Below are 14,229 nucleotides of genomic sequence, written 5' to 3' on the forward strand. Positions count from 1 at the left end.
TGTGTTGAGTAACTCAGAAGATGAAGGAACATCATAATTCTGAGCTCCTCCTAGGAGGTGGATGTACTGGGAAGCTAATGATGCTTAATCTTCAAGACCTTTGTTTGCCCAGGTTCCTACTCACATCATTGGAGAACATTCAGTTTTGTATACATTTTTCATTCATAATTTAAAATTATTTTTCTAAAAAAGGATTCCAACTCATATAAGCTTAAGGTCCCACAAAACCTGACTTTGTCCCTAGTTTCTTTTATGTTATAATCTTTTTACTTTAGGGTTTAATTTACATTTTATAACCTTTGTCTTCCCAGTTCTCTGCAATAGCTTTTAAGAGACTTTTTAAAAAGATTCAAAACATGTTTCCCCTGAATATTTAAAAAATTACCTCAACCAACAGACTCGTCATTTAACTCAGTAATGGGCTCTTCCTGGGGGACATCATGCCAGTTTTAGTGAAGTTGCTTGGAAATGAGTCAGAATTCTAATAGTTTTCAACACAATGGATTAATTTAATTGATTCAAGTCATTCAGTTTTGTTTGGTTATGCTGTGGCTCTATGTGCCAAATCAGATTTAAGGGTCAGTGTATGGTATTAGTGTTTCATAGACTTGCCCCAGAGTTTCCCTATAATCTCTGTTTGATTTCTCTGAATTAAAATAATGGACGATATAAGGTATAGTAAGTCAATTAACTATTTATGAGAAAGTAGTGTGCCTATGAATAGCTAACAATCTACTGGTGGTTATTAGTACATTTGGTCACTAATTTAAAGATATCTTCATTGACTTCTGACCATTGACATCAAGACACATGACTACAAAAAAGCACTCATTAAGAAAACAGCAAAGTTGAGTTGGAATTTCATCACTGAGTTTCTAAGCAGATTATTTCTTCTGAATGTAACTGTGTGTCAGAGTCCTCTGATTTTTGTTCCAGATCCATGCGGACAATTAGAAAAATCTTTGGTTTCTAACTAATGCCAGAACCTTCTCCTGGGCTTTTATTTTATGGCACTCTTTCCACACTGATAACCAAAATCCTCTATTGTTGTTCACTGAAGGCACCAAAGCTTCCAACCCTTCAACCATTTCTCTTATTTGTTCCCCACAGGGGGAGTGAATCAGGCCAGACCTCTACTGAGTGTTTTGCCCTTTCTGTCCCAATTTAACCAAATGTTATGCTTAACCTTCAAAGCCCCTTACATGCCTGGGCCCTATCTACCTTCATTAAAAAATACTTACTTTTGGGGCACTTGGCTGGTTCAGTAGGAAGAACATGTGACTCTTGATCTTGGGGTTGTAAGTTAGAGCCCCACGCTGGGTGCAGAGATGACTAAAAGAAAGAAATTACAAAAATACTTTTGTAAATAATTTTTGTTCATAGTGTTTTATTCTTTTTCGTAAAAGGGTTCCCAGATGCACACATTTCTTTTTAAAGAATTAGGTAATCTCGGAAGTGGTTTTAGTGTAAGATAATGTTTCTTGAATTTAAAAACTCTTAGGTTCCTTAGAATAGACCCACACGCCGGGCGCCTGGGTGGCTCAGTTGGTTAAGCGACTGCTTTCGGCTCAGGTCATGATCCTGGAGTCTCAGGATCGAGTCCCACATCAGGCTCCCCGCTCAGCAGGGAGTCTGCTTCTCCCTCTGACCCTTCCCCCTCTCATGTGCTCTCTCTCTCTCTCTCAAATAAATAAATAAATAAAATCTTAGAAAAAAAAAGAATATACCCACAGACCTCCATTAAAAAAGCTGGTATAGGGACGCTGGGTGGCTCAGTCCATTAAGCATCTGCCTTTGGTTCAGGTCATGGTTCCAGAGTCCTGAGAGTGGGCCCCACATTGGGGTCCCTCTCAGTGGGGAGCCTGCTTCTCCCTCTCCCCACTTTTCATGCTCTCTCTCTCTCTCAAATAAATAAATAAAATCTTAAGAAAACCCCCAAAACCAAAACTCTACCAAACTATACCAAAAACTGGTATAGAAAATTTGACATTTTAGTCAACTTGGATATCCTCAGACTCATCAGGTGAGGCCTTTTCCCATTTAAGCCTCTGCCATGAGCATCTCCTTTGGATGCTCCTTCCATCCAGACCTATCTTGCTCCCTTCCCCTAAGGACTTCCTGTCCAGGCCTAGCCTCCCTTCAAGTATATCTGCTCTACTCAACTTCTTCCCAGAGCAGGATTTGCCTTTGCATTTCTTAAAAACCCCAGCAGCACCTCAGTCTCCAACAGGGTGTGCTTTGATCTCGCCCCGCACCTCTGAAAGTAGCACTAATCCATCCCCTGACTATCTCAGACTAGATAATGGGATACTCAGCCAGAGGTAGGATGTTTTTAGCCACAGAATAGCAGCCCCAGTTAATTTGCACGGAATATCTTATTCCGATGTCTCTCTTAGGTAACACTTTCCTTCTGGTGAATGTAAGACTCCTCAAGCAATAATAACTTGCATTTATACAGCCTTATGAACATGAACTCACATAAATCACATTCATTAGTGCCTCTTCCCTTCAGAGGTCCCTTTCCCAGGTGACTAGCGCATCTCCAGCCTGCCTCCCAAGCTCTGCCTCGCCTCTATTATTGGTATAATCGTACTTGACTTTCCCAGGGGAGGCCCACCTGCCCAGTCCTTTGCTCACTGTTCCGTGACTCTCTCACCAAAGCAGCTGAGGCCCCTGACTCCCCCTGCCTGTTCTGATGAGCCCTCCCTACTGGCTACTCCACTTACCTGTGTCTCCTCCAGTTGGAGTTACTCTCTTCTGGGTTTTGTCCAGAGGACTGAGGCCCTCTGTCTCCTGCCCTTCCTATCACTCTCGCATCCTTCCTATAATATTGGCCACCTCATCAAATGAATCAATACAGCTTAGCATAGTAGTTAAAAGTACAAGCCGGGGTTGACTCTGGCTTGACTGCCAGTATTCTTAAGAAGTATCCTGTCCTTAAATATTTTAACTAGGGGACAATTAAAAAAATTCTGTAGGCTTTGGTTTTCTCATTTATAAAATGGATTTAATAATAGCACTTCAAGGAGAAAATAAATGGTAAAGTATTTATCGAAGTGCTTGACATACAGTCCACAGACTTAGTTTTCATTACAGACTTATTCAATAAGATTGCTATTTGATCTCTCTGTGCCAAGAAGAGTGAAATGTTTATACTCTGTACAACATATCCAAAAAGTTTCAAATCTGAAATGTTATGCTTTATGCAACATGTTTGATTTATTTTTCATTAGGGATTTTAGTATGACTGTCTCTTCTTTAAGTGTTTGAAAATAGAACATTGTTTGCCCCAATGCTGCGTGGGTAGTATTTTTCTACGTAGGCTGAAACTCATAATAAATAAATATTCATCCATTTTATTCATCTTATTAAAGAAATTCTAGGACAGGAACTGTATTTTATTTTATTTATTTATTTTTATTTATTTTTAAGATTTTATTTATTATTTGACAGAGAGAGAGAGACAGCGAGAGCAGGAACACAAGCAGGGGGAGAGGGAGAGGGAGAAGCAGGCTTCCCGCCGAGCAGGGAGCCCGATGTGGGACTCGATCCCAGGACCCTGGGATCATGACCTGAGCCAAAGGCAGCTGCTTAACGACTGAGCCACCCAGGCACCTCAGGAACTGCATTTTATGATTACCATCCCCATTTCAAAGGTGGGGCAATGAAGGCATTGAGAAAAAAGGTAATATGCCTGAGGTCACAGAATGACTAAGTGGGGAAGACAAGGTATAAGCCTAGACTTAGTTTGCTCTTTGTGTAATTTTGTATCAATATTTTTAAAAATGCACCAAAAAACCTAATCAGAATCTTCTGAATAGCAATCATGTGCTGAAAGATGGTGTATTCTTTTTGCATAAAAGATTTTCTGCATTACAGCAGGGGGCCCTACCCTGATGTGTCAGGAGGAAGAAGAAAATTCATTTCTTATACCAGCCTGTCAGCTGCCCTTTATGATTGAACCATATACCATTAGACAATCACAAACAGTGACAAGAGCTTTTGCTCTGTAGCGATTCTCATGTTTGAATTGGTTTGCTGAAATGCTGCACTATGCTGCATTACTGGAAAAACACCACAAAGAACAGATGTGCAGTACCATGCAGTATTTATCATTTAGATGTTTAATCTGGGTGTTTTAAATACTACTCTGATTTTGTTACACTTGAAGTGTTTTTTTTTTTTAAGAGCCATGTTAAAAGCACAATAAATGACATATTTTTATGGATTAAGTAAATCCTTTGTTGTTGGCATAATCACATCCTCAAAGCAACCAAAAATAAAAATATTCCCAATTTTCATATATACATAATTTTGATGGTGTATTTGTAGCAATTTTATCAGAGTAAATTCACATCCTCTGTAGCTGGTATAATTCTTATACCTACCTTAGGGGAGATTCCTGTAGAAACACAGAAGATCTGTGCTCTGGTATTAACTCCCAGTAGATTACAAAAAGTAATCAGAACCAAATGGAAGATATACTGTCCATCATATATTTTCAGGCTTGAAGTAGTATTTTTTTTTCCTGCATACTAAAGCAAGTAGGGACATTTTACATTATCTCTGGTCCCTTTATAACTCCTTGAGTAAGTGTATTGCAAATAAGCACATTTATCATTGAAGACTGTTAGTAAAGAATATGGTATTTATTCAGATGATTCAGAGACACAGCATTTGAAGAGTTTTTAAATTGCTTATTTGGTTTAGAGCCATATTCACTTCTTGACTAAGATATTGTTAAGTGATGAAAGTTAGAAAGCTTATCATTTCACTGATCTCTGTCATAGTCAATGAAAATATTAATTTTAAAGAATTAAAATGTAAGAATAGGCTATATGAATTTTAATGATGTTTCATGTTTAAATTATCAGAAAATTTAATAGAACATATACTCCTAAGGTTAATTTTAAAGACATTGCATTTCTTGAGTCAACATGAACGCTATGAAGAGATTTCAGGATGAAAAATTAGTACAGAACAAAGCCCACTGTGGAGAATCACTAAGCACCAGCTATGATAATAGCCTATTACAAGGCACCTGGTTATACCATGGATTTGATCACGGAGGTCAAATTGCGTTCTCTGTGTACATAGTGATGCGTGGTGCATCCCTTTTCTTATAACTTGGAAAGCATACAATGAGGGGGTTCTGTGTGTCCTCTGGCTCTTGCATTATAACAGGACTCTGCATAGTAAGGCCATTAAGACATTTATGAATGCATCAATGGAGACTTAGCTGGAGGTTGCAAAATGCATGTGGATGGAAAATTCATGCTTGCATATTTATTTATTTATTATTTATTTATTTATTTATTTAGGATTTTATCCTTACTGCCATAGGATATGGAGTGGCTTCCATACTTAGAGCAATGAAGTAAATATATCAAAACAAATAATAGCCTTTCAGACAAATATTTTCTCATTAGTCTTCTCTCTGTGAAGAGAATGAGGTTAAAAATGGTTTGAAGTTTCTTAAGTCATTATGTTCTGTGGCTTTTCTAAAATTAGAGTGTCATGTTTTCAGTAACTGTGTTTGTATTTACATAATTTTATTAATTTTTATTACAGTTCAAAGCATACAACCATTTTACCAATTGCCTTTTTGTAATTAGAATGTTATATCTTCACTTTGTTTTGGCTCTCAGTGAATACAGTAGCATCACATTTCATTAGCAAATACAGAACGGTATTTCCTGATGTAATTAGACAAGTGTATTTGGTGTTTAACATGATTTTCATCTTCATTAGAGAAAGATATGAAACTTATGAGTCTCTTTTATCACTTAGAAAATTCGTCTGCCTTGAAAGAAAATCTCTGTGTATTTTTTATTATTCCTGTTTGATTTTGTGAGGCAACAAGTCACCTGGATCTGTGGATGTAGCAAATTATCTTAGTTTGTCTGGTGGAAGAAGACAAGAGGGTGTGTGTGTGGAAGATAGAAAGTTACCACGCTTGGAAAAGGTAACATAAAAATGATTGTTTTGCTCAAATTGAGGAAGATTTGTCATTAGACTTGCATATTTGACTGAGACCTTTCTCTTGAATCAAAGAATATTTTTTTAAATTTTATTATGTTATGTTAATCACCATACATGACATCATTAGCTTTTGATGTAGTGTTCCATGATTCATTGTTTGCGTATAACTACCCAGTGCTCCACGCAGAACGTGCCCTCTTTAATACCCATCACCGGGCTAACCCATCCCCCCACCCCCCTCCCCTCTAGAACCCTCAGTTTGTTTCTCTCCTACACTGTTGGTGGGAATGCAAGCTGGTGCAGCCACTCTGGAAAACAGTATGAGGTTCCTCAAAAAGTTGAAAATAGAGCTACCATATGACCCAGCAATTGCACTACTGGGTATTTACCCCAAAGACACAGATGTAGGAATTAAAGACTATTTTTGAATGTGCCAGCATTCAAAGCATTAGGTACTTGGTTACCTACGGCCCACTCTGTGGAGATTGTTGGAGGTTTCCGGTTAAATAGAAGAACATGACGCACTAGTGGACAAACTATTATTTAAGGACACTGGAGAAGCAGCTTCTGTAACAGCCATTTGTCACTATATCTCCTTCTTCTACTAGAATCAGAAATTGTTTAATCATTCTATCTTACCATGCTATAGAATCAACAATGAAAATAGGGTTTTGAGGCATTGGAAGTCTTTTTTTTTCTTTCTTTTTTTTTAACAAAAAAGTCACCTAATCATGTTGATTCTTTCCCCCTCCCCTTTCACTGGCAAAAATACAATTTGTATATTTCTATTTATATCACCACTGCGTGGCCAGTTTTAATTTGGCTTTTATTTCTATACAATATTGTCCTTCATGAAAATGTCACTAACAATGGTGTGGACATACAAATTTTACAGGATTAGGTACTAGTTATGATAATATAAATTGGTATTTGGAAGTACAGAGAGGTTGAATACTTGTGACATTTTTCATCTAGAAAGTTATTTATGACACTTACTTGAATTTAGGATAGTTCTTTTTGGTGAGGTCTTCTCTGCAGTGGTTTTGAATTAAATTCTTAGTTCAGTGGAACAGGTAGATATCAGTGGACCTTTGTGACTCTCTCAGAATTTCAGCATGAAGGGATCAAATATTATACTTTTTCTGTTTGTCATATACATCTTTTAAAATATTATTCATTAGGGAGCCTGTGTGGCTCAGTCGTTAAGCATCTGCCTTCAGCTCAGGTGATGATCCCAGGGTCTTGGGATCGAGTCCCACATGGGGCTCCCTGCTCGGTGGGAAGCCTGCTTCTCCCTCTGCCCACTCTCCCTGCTTGTGTTCCTGCTCTCGCTCTCTCTCTCTCTGTCAAATAAATAAAAATAAAATATTAAAAAATATTATTCATTATACTGTATGTCCTTAAGGGATTTGAATTAATTTATCAAAAAAGGCAAAATATTAAATATTAAAAAAATAGGATTAAGGAAAATCAGAAGTAGAATGAGTGTCAAGATGAGAAACAAAACAGGACACAGGTGAGCTGGCTGTGCTCTGTAGTCCTAAAGGAAGTTTCTCCCACAGAGCTGCATATGAGAAGGTCCTGAAGAGCGTTCTCAACAATGTTCCTATCGTCAATACAAGGAAGCATTTCCAAAAACAAAGCTTTTTTTCCTTTCCATTAATTTGAATGAAAGCTAAAGGCAGGTGATGAAAGAAGAATTTCGTATAAGCAACTCTAAAAGGGGTCTTGACAATATGGTAGTAATGAGAGTGTTTGATATCTACCTCGGTCCCTCTAGAGGAATGGATCACAGCAAGCCCTTTAAATTCTTCTCCCATGGACGGTAAGCAGTTGGAGGCTACATCTCTGGTGAGCTACACGGTGTGGCGCATTGAGGTTATGGGCGCTCGTGGTGCTATGAGTGCACACCACATAACCACAGTCCCTTTATGAGCACGTAGTTCCTTGTATAAACATTTCCTGCTTTGTCGTGTGACCCGGCTCTTCCAGCCACAGCCAGAGTTGGGCCTGCAATAGGTGCTAAGACCCAGGTCAGCGTGTGAGTGCCCTGGGAAGATCTCTCTTTCCACTGTGGTGCTCGAATCTGGATATGCACTGATTATGGAAATAGCATCTTTGCTCCTAGGGAGCGGGACTTTCAAATAAAGAAAAAGATGGAGACCAACAGCATGGCCCTGGGGAAGTGACGACATACCCTGAATGGAGACAAGCAAAAGCCCTGAGCTAGAGAGAGAGGAGGAGAGGGAAACCGAGGCACACAAATGGCAGACTCCTGGCGCTGCCGTTGAGCTTCTGACATTGTAGTGGAATCATGAGTGCTGTTCAGCTTCTTCGAAAGTCTTGCTTGGGGGATTTTTTTCCCTGCTTCCTTGCTCACTTGGGTATCCTTATAATAGAGGCCATTATTCAAGGTAATCTGCATATTTTGTTCTTTGTAACTGAAAAGAGCCAAACACAAGGGTTGACCCATGTAATCTGGAGATTAAATGACAGGATAGTTTATTATTCTTTTATAAAAATTAAAGATTCTAAGAAAATGCTTACCAGGACGAGTCATATATATTTATGTCTTCTTGTCATTAGTGATAGAAACAAAGCATCTAAAATATCTTCTTGGCATAATTATAAGTAACACCTATTGAAGATTACTGAGGCTTATGTTTTTGTTAAATCCATAAAACATCTAAGAATTATACATAGAAACCTGGTAATGCATTTGTTTCAATAATAACTCTGGGATTAAAAGTTGTGATGTTGCACGAGATCTCTTAATACAGTGGTGTAAATGTTAAGAGAGCACTAACCAGACCTCTGGAAAGTAAGGTCTTCTGTGATTTAGCATGTATGGGGCTGATATCTTTGATTATAATCAGAACATACAGGTGGACTGCATTTACTGTGTTATATTTGTGTTTTGGAGAAACAATGTCATGGTCCAATTACCTATCCATTTCCAACAAGAAGAATATGAAATCTGGGACTTCTGAGCCCTCTTACTGTCTCTTCCTGCTGTAAAATCAGAATATTGAGTTACAGTGAGGTAATTCTAACGAAGCAAAGTACGTTCATTCTTTAGCCCCTTGAAGAGCACTCTGCTAACGTGGTCTCTTTTCTTTCACATTTCAACCCAAATAGGTGATGACCTTTCTAATGAAACATAAAGCCGACAATATGCAACCTTATTAATATATTCTAATGTAATTAGGTCACACAAAAAGCTTGTTAAGTTTGCAATGTCGACTTTTGCCTTTACTAGAATTTCTAGTTATACCAAAAGTGTGTCATCCCTCACTGCGTCACTGTAATCCTACTCCAAATAAATAGGAGTCTATTAAATAACACTTCTAAATATTATCACTCTGTAAAATATATTAGAGTGATGATTAAAAAAATCATGAAAGATAGTTAGGAGTAATAAATTAAGTTTTACACATTACTAATAGCCATGCTATATATTATCATTTATATATTTAAAGACTATTATATGTATTCTTTTCTTTTTTATTTATTTATTTTTATTTGAGAGAGAGTGAGAGCAAGAGAGATCACAGAGGGAGAGGAAGAAGCAGACTCGTTGCTGAGTGAGGAGCCCGATGCGGGGCTCGATCCCAGGACCCTGAGGGGATGACCTGAAGCTGAAGGCAGACGCTTAACCGACTGAGCCACCCAGGCGTCCCTATTATATATATTCTTAAAGAGACAGAATTTGATAAATGAATGAAATAGTTCCACATTTAATGGTGTTTTGTAGTTGTCCTCATTAAATGGTTTCCTTATGAGGAATAATTCTTTGTTTAGAGCTGCTTTAGGGATGTTGCCCTCCTAAATAAACATCCACAGGGCCAATGTCCTGTAGTGAACACACTTGTCTGTTTGTTGAGCTGCTTGTTGAAAACTGACATTTCAGAGTCGCCCCTGAGTTCTTCTGAAAAAGTACTAACCATCTGCACTATATAGGATTGTCATATACAGGTATGAAATCACCCAATGACCTCTTAACGTAGAGTTACTATTTTGCACGAGCAAGTATGGGGAGAAGGAAATCAAAGCCCTTTGAATTGCAAGCATATCACTTTTTTCTCTTCTCTGGCTACACATGGCCACTCCTAAGCCCAAGTTTCTGGAACTGCTGCACCCTCAGGACCCTGACTGGCCAATGGCTCTCTAGAGATAGGCGGTTGCTTACTCTCCGTGTGGAATTCACGTACCACAGCTAACTGTCTGCCAGAAGGAAACGGAGCCCACGAAAGTTATTGAAGGTGTGCGATGAGCTCCCGCCTGGTGAAGCGGGTGGCAGAGGGGATCCCGGAGGGGCCTCGGAGGAAGGCGGGGGTGGGGGTGGAGGTGGGGGGCTCGGCGGAGGCGGCACACTCGGCCGGGCTCCGGGCAGGCCAGTCTGGGCTGGCTTCGCTACAGTCGGCCACCTCCGGGGGACGTTGCTGCGGGCACATCAGGATCTCTCAATGCACTGAAGAAGAAGGGCGAGGCGGACAGCCGGAAAGGAAAACCAGAGGAAAAACGTATACAAAATTCGCCACATAAATTAGCTGAACCTCTTGTCGCCCAAACAGACGATTTCATCTGAACATGAATCCCGGGCTGCTGCTTCAAGTGCCTGGAGGAATCGCACCACGTCATCCACAAGGTAATCAGTAAGCATGCATAGATGGTCACGTAGGAACAAAACTCTGGAAACTTGTCTCCAGAAAAACATTAGAAGGTCCGCATATGTCAATGAATTAGAGTCTGTTTTCTTCTAACAGCTGCTATTTTGGGAATTCCTCGGAGGATGTTTAAAGAGCAAGTTTTGTATATTGAGGTGGCTGCTCCATTGTGGCGGACAGTTGAAACCAGAGTAGGCTATTGAGGGGAGCTAACGGTTTTGGCACTGGTTTTGGGTGTTAAGTATCAACTAACATGTTTATGCCCGCCCTTCAGATGTCCACATACAAAGACCCCTTTCTCTCCCTTCTGGCAAGAATCCAGGCCAATCTTGGAATGCTTAGTCCCCCGCCCATCATTAAGGGCACCGTGTTAATCGTGGGGCTTCGTCTGAGAAGCACCCTGGAAAAGAATGCTCACTGACCCACAACATCCACATTTCCGCTGCTGTGGAAATTGCATGCACATGAACATGGGGTTCTGAAGCAGAACTAAGAAACAATCAAGTTCAAGTTCACTTAAAACTACCTAGAGATTTAATATTTTATCCAGGCTAATGGATAGGTCATTGAATTGTTGCAACCAGTTAAAAAAAATTTTGTGTTCTATTAAGGATGTATGATATATGTATATCCATGATAAATATATATCAGATTCTTTCTCACTGTTACTTTCACGAAGAACATAGATACCACATATTTTATTCAGTGAGTTGTAGACCAGTCTTAGGCTGCTCAAAAGATGTTCGCTTGATCTAAAATAATATCTTCAAATTGGGTTTGTTAAATAGGATGATACGCAGGTAGGCAGAGGAAACATTTCATCCTTCCTTATAGCTTTAAGTCCAGCACTAGAACTGTGCCGGTGTAACTAAAACAAAACAAAACAAAACAAAACAAAACAAAACAAAACAAAACATTTTTTTTCTGTGATCTATTTGGCATTAAAATTATCCTGATATGCTGTAGGCTTTGCTGAGACTGAAGATTTTAATGAGTTGTCCATTTCTGAATTTATTAATATAAAATCTATTATCAATGGAGAAGAGAAACTTGAATCATTCTCCTAGTAAACAATTTGCAAGGTATTTTTTGGAAAATATAGAAGAAAGGAGTAAATAGTATCTTTTGTGAATATTGCAAGTTGGGACTTTCAACTTGTTGTTTGGGGGAAGGAGTTAAACACAATCTCACATCTAAATTTTTATGGATTTTTATATTATATAAATGATTACTTATTTACTCAAAATTGTGACTTATCTAGGTTACATATAATTTTTCTCAGATGCTTAATTGTTTTTGATTCAAAACTGAGTCTTGACAACTACCATTCTGTTCTGTCTCTATGAGTTTTGTTTTCTTTTGTTTGTTCATTTGTTTTGTTTTTTAGATTGCACACGTAAGTGAAATCATATGACCTTTGTCTTTCTCTGTCTGACTTCTTTCACTTAGTATAGTATACTCAAGTTTCATCCATGTTGTTGAAAATGGCGGGATTTTGTTTTTTTATGGCTGAGTAGTATTCCATTGTGTATATATAATAATAAATTTAATTTATTATAAATTACAATAATTACAATAATTATAATATTACATTATATAATATATCTTACATATTATTATATATTACATCTTTATCCATTCATCCATCACAGATGGTATCTAGACTTATTGTACTAATCAATCACATTGTATGCAAATATCAAATCATTATGCTGTATACCTGAAGCTAATATAATATTAAATGTCAATTTTACCTCATTAAAAAATATGAGTCTTGAATCTTTAGAAAAGCAGAGAAATTCTCCCCTACATGCCAGATATTTTGCATATTTATGCTGTCCAATTTACATTCTTTCTTTCAAGATATTAGTGCAAGCAAAGAATAGTGAGAACTAGAATAATTTGTTTACTTCTTTAAAAAACCCTCACACATTAGTTTTATTTATTACTTCCCCAGTTACTTTGCCAGCATATTGTCTGGTGTCTTTTTCAGGCTAGCCCAGGCATGATTCTTCACCCTTCAGGCTGGAACTGTGGTTATAAAAATCCTTGGCGACAAGGCCTGAGATCCTTGCCGGGGGGACATCTGTCCTGCTTAGTACCGTATGCCTGGCACATAGCTGGCACCCAGTAAATAATTTTTGAATAAATAATTGGATAAAGACCCAAAGACCTTAGTGATTTATGTGAGTGCAGGAGGGAACATCAGGCCCCGCCCCTGGTCCCCTGTGTGCTCTGCAGACACCACAGCATTTGACAGGCTTACAGCCTGGATGAGGGTCACTTAGGTTTCATGACAACAGGCTACAGCTGCTGGGTCCTTGGAGACCAGACCACTGTCACTCTTTGTGCCATTGTTGGGAGTAGTCAAACTCACCCAGCCTCACGTCCCTGCTCTCCCTGTGGAAGGTAAATGATTTCTACTGGAGAGAACAGGAGAGCAGGGGAGGGGAAGGAGGGTAGATGTTTCCATTGTTTGTTTTCAGTACCCTCTTCCCCATTCACCTCCGTGTCCCCTCTCTGACCCCCCCATTGACTCTAAAGTGACACGCCACCTTTCTTTGATATTTCTCTCCCTTCTACTTCAGTCGCTCTTCACTACTTAATCCTGTTTCCATAGTCTTGTTACTCCTTTGGCATTACTTTAGATTTTTTGCTTCAACTCTGATATTTCAACATCCCATTTTCTGACAGTACGTAATCCATCATTTTTCCTTCCTCACTGACTGCATTTCTTCTGCAGCCAGAGAAGGATCTTCAGTTCCTTGAACCCCTTACGTTCTAACTTCTCTCTCTCTTCTTCCTTACTTAACTTAGATTCTATACTCTATCCCTTTAATTATTCTCTTGCCTACAGCCTTTATCCCCTCGCCGCATTGCCCCCCACACCTGCAGAACCCAGCCCTGGTTCAATCTAGCTCTTGGTCTCGTCCAATCCTACACCAGGCTGCCATGCCCTACGAGAGGAAGACCACTTGACAAACCAGAAATTTAGCCATCGACCTTGACCGCTCGTTTCCCACTCTCGCCTCCTTCCCACCCCCGCCCACCCCAGGTTCTGTGCTTCTTCCCTAAATACCTCTGAAATTTGTCCTAGTCTCATTTTGCTCACTGCCATGCCCCTAGACCAGGCTGCTATTACTTTTCCCCCACATAGCTGAGCTAGTTACCTGGTCTTGCTGTCCTCACTCTTGTCTTCCTACTAGCCAGGCTCCACACAGCAGTTAGAATGTTCTTTACACGTTTCGAATATGATCAAGAAATTTCACTTCTAATACCATTTAATGGCTCCTTGGTTAAAGGCAGAATCCAAAGTTTTAAAGACGGTGTGTCCTTGTGTGATCTCTCGCCTATCCATAGCTCCAATTTGCCCTCTTTCCTCTTGCCTCCCTTCCCTCCAACTCCAGAAGTGCTTTTTTTCTTTTTTCTTTTTAATGTTGTCTATTCCTTTACGGTTATCTTCTCCACTACCACCACCAAAACCAAGTAGGGTCTTGGTTTCCTTTCCCCAAAACTGTGCTACCTCATTCCCAAGCAGATGAGGGAGGATGGGTTCTCGCTCCCCCAGCTTGGAGCCAGG

The sequence above is a fragment of the Zalophus californianus genome, chromosome 7 (assembly GCF_009762305.2).
Source record: "Zalophus californianus isolate mZalCal1 chromosome 7, mZalCal1.pri.v2, whole genome shotgun sequence".
Taxonomy (NCBI): domain Eukaryota; kingdom Metazoa; phylum Chordata; class Mammalia; order Carnivora; family Otariidae; genus Zalophus; species Zalophus californianus.